Source organism: Athene cunicularia (assembly GCF_003259725.1).
Source record: "Athene cunicularia isolate RWA chromosome Z unlocalized genomic scaffold, athCun1 chrZ_part1, whole genome shotgun sequence".
NCBI lineage: Eukaryota > Metazoa > Chordata > Aves > Strigiformes > Strigidae > Athene > Athene cunicularia.
Window position 1 is genome coordinate 13602620 of NW_020799142.1, and position 8095 is coordinate 13610714.

The following is an 8095-nucleotide window of genomic DNA, read 5'->3' on the forward strand; positions in this document are numbered from 1 at the left end:
TTCACTCTCCATTCCACATTCCTGTCCCGATCCAATGTTGGGGAGGTTTTGATACGATCCCAAGAGCAATATTAAGACACATGAGGTCAAATGCCCTATATCCAAACCAAGTTCTATTATTATAAAGGGAAGAGGAATAACAATAGGACAGAATGGAAGGAAAAGACAGAAATAAAGCAAGGATGTGGGAAAGGGCTGCAAGAATAGTCACCACCATGGATCAAGCAGCGTCCCGTTGGTCCTCAGTCTTCAGTTCTTCGGTGGTGGGTGCACACGGACCTGGCTTCAGTGGTGGATGCACAAAGATTTTCTGCTACCTTTTTAAGTTCATTGTACCAGCTGATCATAATTTCTGCTTGCTTTATTTTTAATCTGGTCCATCAGGTTTTGTTGCAATTGGCTTCAAGGGCAGGAACATTTGTTTCTTGTCAGTTCATTAGCAATGCATGCATGGGGTCTGGCCTACAGAATGGAGCCACAAACGGCTCCAGGATGGGGCCAGCTCAGCACACCTCTGCCCCTTTGAGGCTTGTCTAAAGAGTCCGGACAATGCAACCACAAAGAAGTGGGGGGGTGCATCCTTCAACACACTCCCGCTTCTCTGGGAGACACTCCTCCGACCAATTTACAGGCTGCTGCAGCTTCTCTTGGAGGTTTGCAGACACAAGCAAGCTTTGAGACAGTCATATGACATTTCAGCCTCTCACAATTCCACAGGAGGATAGGCAGAGAACAACAGAAAAATCTCCTGCTACATATACATTAGTTTACTGATAGTAATCTGTTTAATACATGCAATTTCTTATATCTAAACTAATATGGAATAGGTAAACTGCATGTTGACAGCTCTATTGCACTAATTCAGGCCAGTAAACAAAAAATGACTGAACTAAGTAAGATACAATGAATGCTTTTAATTTGGGGACAAAATGACTTCCTCAGGTACAACACTCTTTTAGTACTGTTAGATTTCATTATATTAAAACTACAGTGTTTCTAGAGTGTCTTCTGTTATTCTTCAGATGTAAATGGCTGTTTCACAGTAAAGGTATCCTTCATTCCTTTCACTTACCATCTTTACATAATTAAGATTTCACTCTTCCATCCCACTCCCTACCTGAATTAGAGATATCTTCAAGTATCTCCTAATAAGTCAATACATATAGTCTCCTGCTAGTTTCGGGGTGGGTTTGTTTGTTTGGGGTTTGTTGTTGTTGTTGTTGTGTCCCCCTCCCATTTATATCCAGACTGAATATTTGTTCAACATCTTTTCTGCTGGTACAGTACTTGGAAGCGAGTGCAGCAAGACAACTGTGCTTTTACAGTTAGTATCTTTTTATCAATGACCATACAATCACAGCCACATCACAATGTAAAGTCATATTCAGTTAGTTTACTAGAACAAACCTGATATATCTTTTACTATTATAGCTTTCACAGTTTCTTTGTTTTATGAGTTTGTAAGTGAAACTATTTTTCCTTAATACTAAGGAAATAATCTTTTAACATCCCAACATGAATCTCAATTTATATTCAGTGACATTTTTTCTTTCCTTCCCCAGTCTAGTACTTCCTGTACTAGAATCTAGTATTTAGTGACATTTACTTTTGTTTCTTGATGATTAATAAATTCACAGTTTTCTAAAAATGTTTTTCCAATAGTCTTAAGATCCAGTGTAAATACTGAGTCCTGTTTCAATTTTGGTAACACAGCAACCATAAAGTAGAATATGGTAAGTTGATGTTATGCAGACCAAAATGAACTTTAAGATACATCTTCATGCTAGTTTTATGACAACTTACAAATATTTACAAATAAGTATTTTCACAATTAATATTAAGGAAGTTTAGAGGCTTAATGAAATTATGCTTCTTCAGTTACTATTCCAACATCACTACAAGACAGCAATATTATTAGGTTAGCAGTCAAAAGCTGCTACTTAATCCTTCTAACATATATACTAAAGTTTAATCTATATTTTCTTCAAAGCTGATGCTTCAGAACTGAAATGTTACAACAGACTTTAGAAAAAAAATATGACTATCTGGCTAGAGTGAAAAAGGGAAATTTCAGAAAACTGCTTTTAGGTCCATATGAACTATGACTGAAATAAAAGCTTTATCATATTGTCTGTCTGCAAACAGACAAACATTTTTAAAATTTAGACACTTAGCTCTGGATCACTTTATGTCTTTGGGTTACCTCTAGTTATAAGGCTGAAATTCAAAAGACATGAAAACTCTTGCTATTTCAACATTACCCAACAAAACCATGAAACATGAGCAAAACTGCTATGCTGTGGCCTTGATAATGCTCACTGTCTATTTTAGACTACTAGTTGGGGCTCATCAGTGTGCTCCTGGAATGCATTTTCCAGCATGGCTTCATCTAGAAGTGCACATCTGGTCTGTGGCAAAAGGTTACACCCACATTATTGTTTTACTTAAAATTCCTATTAAAATTTCTGCAGGTATTCTTGAAGTCTGCAAATTCTTTCATCTTTACCACAAATACACATATCATGCAACTGTACTTGTTCTTTTCATACAGAGGAGAAGTTTTGTACAATCCAAATGACCACAAATTGATAGGCTTGTGAATGACATATGGAGAATGATTTCTAAAATGCAGTGGGTAGTATCTAGAAGTGAAAACTGACCATTTTTAACTTTATACTAACTTCATAACTTTAACTAACTTCACAACACACACTAACTTCAAAATTTAAATAAATCATAGCAACTAATCAGAAAGAAAGCATTACAAGGAAGAGATATTTAGCAAGTACCAGTTAGCAAGTACCAGTTGATACCCAGCATTTTAATACTTTTTAATATATTAGCTGAAGTCAAGACAAAGGCTGACAACAAGAAAATGACAGTTTCATCACCTAATTATTTTTATATTACTATCAATTTAACAATGTTTTTTAATCATCAAGTGTCAATGTTTGAGAACATTAGGTGGATTCTAGTGTAGCTGATACATTTTATTTACTTTTAAATTAAAAAAAAACCCCAAAGCCCAAACCTTTTCCTTTTCCTTAAAAAATCAAAAATGTATTTCTAGAATCTTAGTTTTTCCTGTATGTTACAAATGTGGACCCAGTGTACCAAGGCACAGAATGTGCTATTATTCTTCTTGATCCTTACTAAACAAATTTAGACAGTAAGTTTATTTACTAGATAAATCTACTTCCTTACTAAATGATCTACTTACTAAAAATAGTAAATAAAACTTCAAATGACATACGGAATGTGAGCTGTAAAATGCTGCAAAAGACACCCTACGTTTTAAAATATCAGTTCCTCCCTCAGTGTGAATGTTGGCAATACTGCCAAGAGAGCTGTTGATAAATTAGCAAAGACAATCTAACTCCTGAATTTTTAAGGATAGATTAAAAAAAACTTACTTGAGCTTCAGTCCCTATCTTGTCCTGCTTTGATTGCTACTGGCTCTGAAAAAATACCCAAACTAAGATCTAGAAATGGATTTAGAAGGAGAAAAAAATATTAAAGCATGGATGAAGAAAACTTTTATTATCTACCTAGGTATTAATATATGGATTTTATTAGTCACCACAGAAATCCCTTAGAAGAAGGAATAGGAGATTCCGAATCTTATTTATAAACAAATCCTTTTCCAAATGGCTATTTGTGGTTATCTTACAGGGCCATCCCTCTTGGCAAAACCAGCTATTCACAGATGAGACTATGATCATAACTACATATTATGTTTTCCCTCAATGATCAACATTTTAAAAATTGTTATATTGGTTTCAAAAATTCTGGTGTCAAAATACATGGTATTTATGACAACTTCATGGCTATTTTATGCTACCATATGCATATGTCCATATGTCAATACGCATCCACAGCTAGACAGAGGACCATTAATGATTTTTCAGTTAAATGTCTAATGACAAGACCTTGTGGTAATGCTCAGTAAATTCTAATACTTCACAATGGAGTTTTGATCACTTTTAAATCTCTGGCCTCAAAAACACATCTCTTACTTAAAGATGTTCTTATATTTCATCCAGAATCCTTTATAATACAAATTATATGCCAGTCATACAGTAAATCACCCATATGCCTTTCAGGCATCGCCTTTAAGAACTGTTCATTCTAGTTAAATGTAGGAACAGTTTCCTTTCCTTCAAGACCATATTAATTATGTTTAGTAAGTATTTTACATTTATTCTTTGAGTATGGATTCTGTAATGGTAGATTCTCTACCACCAGAAAACTTTTTACTTCCTTTGATCATATAGTGAATTACCTTTCTTTGTGCAAGACTTTCTCAAAAAGGGAACCATCAGTACTGACTTTCTCTTTTCAGGGTATAGACAAAATAACATACTAGATAACCAGAGTAAGTTATTTGAAGAGAAAGCAAAGTGTAAAGAGACTACCACCTTACTGAATTATTTTGGCAGATCTACAACCAAGCCTTTATTTTAACTACTTGATTTAAAGACTCACAGTGATGGTAAATATAATGCTTTTGGTAATGCTTCCACTTAACTACCATCACCATTAACTTGATTCTTAGTTTCTCCTTCCATTCAAAACCTTCTTTTGGGCCACATCTTACATTTCTTTTGATTAAGCTGTGCTTCACAGAATCCTGAAAAACAGAACAGCTAACGGTGCCCATCCCCCCACCCCGCCCCCCAAGGCAGGATCAACCTTTTATGCATCAGTCCTAAAAAGTATTTGCTTAATCTGCTATTGAAAAGTTTCACTTTGTAGGTCAACTATTCCAACACTTTAGGAAGTTTTCCCTAATGTTTAACCTAAATCTCTTTAGCTGCAAAGATTATCTTCTCCACAAGGATTACACAGAATAATTTCCTCTCTGTGGTAGCCTTTAACATTCCTGATGATCATTAATATGTCTCCTTGTTTTCCCAATTATTAGGCCTAGCATAAAGGACAAAGGACACAGTCAGCGTAAAGATGAACGAATAACCAAACAGTATTTGATACAAAAAGGTCAGTACATGGGTGAGTGCCAGGGGTACAAACAAGTCAGTCAGATTATACATAATCAACATCAATCCCACTGACCCCAACAACGACACCACACGACCGACAATGGGTGGAATAAATGGGGAAATGCAGTTTCCCATAGAAGGGACGGGAGACAACCGAGTCAACAAGCCAAATACATAAGACCAAGGAAGCCACACACTGAATCTCTACACAGCCTGCATTTACAAAGGCCAGACCTGACTGGAGCCCAGTCCCAGGGAGGCAGGAGGTCCTTCCCCAACAGGGAACTCTTCAAAGTGCGTTCACCTCACAGACAGGCACTGCCCCTGCCTGCAAGTGGTCCCAGCTTTTATCCCTCAGTGGGACACCTGACCTTTGCTTACTTAATGCAGACACCTGGGGCTTATTTACCCAATGGCTCTCCCTGCCAGGCTGGCCGAACCCTGGAGGGGAGCCTAAAGGCAAACTCATCCCCCCTTTGGGAAGGGCTGTGGGAATCACACATATGTCAACCTTAATTTGGGGCTTGGGGTTGAAGCCCCAGCATTTCACTCCTTTTACAAAGCCATCTCTTTTCTGAACTGAACAGCCCCAGTTCTTACAAGTTTCAAATACTACACGTTCCATATCACCAATCCCATTTGTTGCTCTCCTCTGTACTCCCTTAAGATGCCTCCTATCTTTTTTTTTTCCAATGCAACCATCGAAACTGGGCAAAGGATTCAGGCTGAAAAGAAAACCAAGTCTGTCCATTTTATGAGTGTCCACTTTTGTTTTCTTCAATAGCACAGCACTATCAGTTTGCTCGCAGCTTTCTACTTATGTTTCCTAGATTTTAAGTTGCCTAAATGCTGTCTAACCTCTTCTGTTTGTGCAACTCATACAAACCACTTACTGTAATAATCTTTTCTTCCCCGAGATCTCCCAAGGTAAACATATTTTGTTTACTTTGACCTAGCTTTTAACTTCAATGAACTGACTCAATCTACCAACCCAGCATAAAACTATCCTACAAAATTAAAAAAGGAACACACTTCTTCCAACTTAAAGTGAACCAGATCAGTAAAAGCTCCAACATGTATTAGAGGAAGGGAAAAGAGTGATCCCCTCAGCTCTTCATTAGAACAACTACTTATGAAAATGTAACCTTAGCACATAAGTTTGCATTTTTCTTTCATTTTCCTATTTCCTGCCCCATATATTTTTGTTGTCTGCTAATTTAACAAAGGTAATCTGTTGTTTCCTCCAGATCGCAAATAAACAGATTCCCAGAATCCTGCTTTCCAGTTTGATTACAAACAATTCTCTTAAAGCATTTTGTTAATGTTTCTGAGACTGCTTCAGCCAACTCCCTATTATTCTTCAGTGAATATCAAGTTCAAATGATATTAACTCACCTAATTTATCAAAGTAGTCTAGTTGCTTGTTCTGTACCAAATGCTTCCTTCTATGTAACTGATCATGTGTAACCATATGATTAAAGTTGACCACTATGCTAAAGACAGAATGAAAACAAGCATTCAAGCTTATTCCCAATTTGCTTAGCCAAAGGCAACCATCTTCTTGCTCATTTGTCTCCTGTTACTGTATTTTCATTAAACATTTTGTCCTTCACCATTTGCATCTCATTTAATGTCTTTTTAATTTTGTCTTAAATTATGGAACATGGTTCTTTTCAGAAGTTTTAGATAGTACTCGAAGAACTTGTTGAATAGGCTCTTTCTTGCCATTTATCTTTCTCAACATGTACTGGAACAGACCCTTTCCTGTGCTCTGATTGTAATCACAAAAAGGAAAACCAAGATTTTTCAAGATTATTTTCACCATTAGCTGTTACCTGCAGATTTTCAACAGGTTTATCTCTTATCTGCTACTTTTTTTGAAGAAAGTAAAAAAACCCCAACAACACTGGTGTATATATAAGCTCCTTTTCCTTGAATAAAAGGTATCCTTCACACCCCACAGTACTAACTACGAGTATTGTCCAACTATTAATGTGTCACTGTAAAGGTGGATTTCCTCAAATTACTCCATAAGTCCTCTGACTTAACTGAACAGGGATAATGTTCAAGTGACAGTATTACAATTGCCATGCATGGCACTATTCAAAATAATTTATCATATATTGACATAAGGACTACCTTTACCTCTTCCATACTTCTACTTGCAGTTCTTTATTCACATGGCCAGTGCCAGCATTCATTACCTTACCAATGAGAGCTTATATTCATTCAGTGATTGAGCACGATTCCTAGAACTTTTTCAGAGTTACTACTTCGTAAAATTTCATGCCAGATTTCATATACAAGTTCAAGTTCCTGAATTTTTTATTTCGCCAAACTGGTTGTTGATCAAGCTTACCTGTTATTCAAGAGAATGCATGCGTTTTTCTAAAAATCACCTTATACTTTCTACCACTCTTCTAAACTGTGTTTCATCTGGAAGTTTTAGTGAATAATTTTATGTTTTCTTCCAGATTTCTTATGGTATTGAGAACTGGACAAAGAATCCACTCCAGAAATGTGATTAGCAACTTCAGAGTGCTTAAAAGCCAGTCTTTCTTTTTTTCAGATCAGCTAATAATAGTGTTAACCCACTTGCGCTAGAACGCACACCTTATATACTAGTATAAATTTATCAACTTATGCACATTCAGAAATAGAATACAAAATTTGTCTGACAAAGAAGTGGGTATATGAAGATCCCATTTTGTTAAGGTTTATAGAAAACAAACATGGAACTGACTTTCTGAGTTTGTGTTCCATGGGTGTCATAAGATGCATGAAATTCTGAAGTCAGTAGCTTTAAGTTCAAAGGTAATAATCTGCATTTAAGTACCTTTACAAGTCCAAAAGTCAAGATGACTTTCCAAATTAGAGGTCAGAATAGGTACATCCTCACCAAAGAATTCAATCCTATGCCATAATATTTCAAATCCAGAAGCTTGCCCAACTACACAGATGTAACTAAAGAACATTTGGAAGGATAAATACTACCTTGCTTGAACGAATCAATGCTACTTTTACAATTGATTTATATATTGGCATGCTTACATACATTCTTAAGGACAACAAACTTTATTGGGAAACACCACCCC

The 8095-nt window shown here is 36.2% G+C and overlaps 1 protein-coding gene across 1 annotated transcript in view; it reads right to left on the reverse strand.

The window, feature by feature from the left end:
* Window positions 1–8095, reverse strand: part of CWC27 (CWC27 spliceosome associated protein homolog) — a 123440-nt gene that overhangs the window by 32558 nt on the left and 82787 nt on the right. The window lies entirely within an intron of this gene.